The sequence below is a fragment of the Gekko japonicus genome, unplaced genomic scaffold, assembly GCF_001447785.1.
Source record: "Gekko japonicus isolate JY-2015 unplaced genomic scaffold, Gekko_japonicus_V1.1 scaffold3730, whole genome shotgun sequence".
Classification (NCBI taxonomy): domain Eukaryota; kingdom Metazoa; phylum Chordata; class Lepidosauria; order Squamata; family Gekkonidae; genus Gekko; species Gekko japonicus.
Window position 1 is genome coordinate 15,999 of NW_015175481.1, and position 2,925 is coordinate 18,923.

Here is a 2,925-nt window from a genome sequence, read left to right on the forward strand (position 1 = left end):
AAACTTATTTATGCAGTAGCCGAACTGCTCGCTCACAACTTTAATGCCAGTAGCTCGCTGTTACGTACGTGGGCCGCCACTAGGGGTCTGCGGCTACAGTGTGGAGCTTAGCCCCTCTAAACAATAGAAGCCTAGGATCCTAGTTCCCCCAGCATTCACCAATAGCAACTTTGGCAGGAAATTCAAACCCTCCAACGGGACTGTGGGTGTGCTGGGTGGGTGTATATATAGTTGGCCTTGCAGGGCCGTTTTGCAGTTCTTGTGTGAAGCACAATAAACGCGTCTGAACGCATGTCGTCCAAGTCCTCCATGTGGCGAACCCAGTAGTTTACACTCAGAAAGTAGAAGGTTTGCTCACAAGTCTCCACAGCTTAGATCAAACCTCCTCCTTTATTAAGAATGGCAGGAGGCCACAGGGCCTCCTACCATTTCTTGATCTTTCTAGATGATATAACAAGCTGATGGAATCTATGCTGGGGGGTTTGGGGTTGGGGGGATGCCAACCTCTGGGGTGTATGTGGAGATTTCCTGGTATTACAACCAGTGTTCCCTCTAAGCTGAGTTAGTGTGAGCCAGTGCACAGGTTTTTAGCCTCCGGCTCAGACATTTTTGCCTTAGCTCAGGAAGGATGGCTCCAAAGCCAAATTGCTTGTTTACAACTTACATAAGAATATAAGAGATGCTAATGTTGGATCCGGCCAAAGGCACCATCCAGTCCAACACTCTGTGTCACACAGTGGCCAGAAATACCAGGGGCCATCAGGAGGTCCACCAGTGGGGCCAGGACATTAGAAGCCCTCCCACTGTTGACCCTCCCCAGCACCAAGAAGACAGAGCATCACTTGCCCCAGAGCCCCTATCTATACCTTGTGGCTAATAGGCACTGCTGGACCTCTGCTCCAGATGCTTATCTAATTCCCTTTTGAAGCCGCCCATGCTTGTAGCCGCTGCCACCTCCTGTGGCCAGCAGCTCACAATGCCAGCAGCTCACAAAGTAGAATTTTTGCTCACAAGTCTCCACAGCTTAGAGGGAGCATTGATTACAATGGAGAAAATGGCTGCTTTGGTGTGTGGATTCTAGGTCAGCCAGCCAGCCAGCCAGCCAACCAACCTGCCTTTATTGGCATATAACAATTAAGATGTACAAGGTACAAAAGGAATAATAATAAGAATATATTACAGTACAATTGGATAATATCCTCAATGATTTCCGAAGTTTCTCCTGGTGCAGCGTTACGGCGAGTTGTAAGAACTTTGCCACCTTCTCAGTTATAACAGAGTAGGCATCGTTCAAAAGACGGTAAACCTTATAGGAATCGGAGAGGCCCGGCATATTAGCTAAAACAGAGCTTAAATGTTTAAAACAAATATCTACCTAGAAGGAACGACAGAGGAAAACATGTGAGGTTGTCTCAACGCAATTGGTGTCACAGGGACAATGTCCAGCCGAATGTGCTATCTTTTTAAATCTGCCAAATAAAACTGCGGATGGCACGGCATTACATCTAGCGAAAGAAAAAGCTCTGCGTTTCTGCGGGACTTGCAGAGAATATAGACATGGGGCCACACGGAGAAACCTGTCTCTACTCTATCCTCTCTAGAATGGCGTTTAATCTTGACTTTGTTTTTCAAAGTTCTTCACTTTCTTTTTCATCAGCACGCGCTCACCGGATTGGCTCTGCTGCATGATCAGCCTTGAGCACCCGGCTATATACCAATAATCCAACAAAGCCTCCAATTAGGGTTGGCAATGCCAAATCTTGTGTGGGAAATACCTGGAGGATTTGTGCATGGAGCCTGGAGGGGGCGGGGTTTAGGGAGGGGAAGCACTTCGCTCAGGCTCCACTGGCCTCTTTTGGATTGCTAGCTATTGGGGGGGGGAACGTGCAGATCTATCTTCACAGAGGAGGGAGAGCTTGTACCTGAATAAAACTTGGTCTTCAAGGTGCCACTGGACTGTTTTGGACCGGGGGGGGGGGGCTCTGCAGCTTACCTGGCTGCTTCTTGCTCTGACTGAGGGCTGCCGGGGGGGGCGGGGCTTGTTGCATGTGCCCACCCCCTGGGCTCTTTACTGCCGGAGCTCTGCTCCTGTGCGCTCCTGCAGGAAATGACCCCTTCATTGCTTGAGTACTGAATCCACTCTGAAACCAGTTGGTGCGTGGTTCTCCAATTTTTAAAAGTGGGACCCACTTCTAAACTCATTGTGCTGTTTGGGACACCCGTCCCCCTTGCAGAGCAATTCCGTGCTACTCCCCCCCCCATCCCAAGACAAAACAAGAGGCTCTAAACGTCAGATGACAATGAATACATTATATCGTGGGGAGCTTTGAATTGACTGACATCCCCTTAGTGTATGAAAGAGTTATTTTAACACGATCCCTTAAGGAAAAAGCCTTTCCTTTAGTTCCACTTTTCACTTGCTATGTTGGTCGCTGGCTGGGGCTCCTTCTGGCGGCGGCAGGGGCCCAGACAGGGTTGCCAGCCTCCAGGTGGGGCCTGGAGACCTCCCAGAATTCCAACTGATCTCCCAATGACAGAGATCAGTTCCCCCTGGAGAAAATAGCTGCTTTGGAGGGTGGATACTATGTCAGGTACCACAGCCAAACAAAGGAGTACACGCTTATCATAAGGTTATACATTATTGCCAGAGCTATAGAGGCAGTAACATCATCACTGTTAGGCATGGCTACGTTCCTACAAGCATAATGGGACACCGCCGGTGACTACTACGCTGCCGGTGACTACTCCGAAGAACGATCCGGAGCACGGAACCGTACCTAAGACGACCTCTCCCGCACGCGGGAGAATGGGGCCCCAGGCCGTTAAAGCCAAAGCTGGGAATCGAAACTAATCCCACGGGTAATTGATGGGAAGACACTACACAGACAGCTTACAAGGTCAGAGATAATAAAGAACGAAGGAATG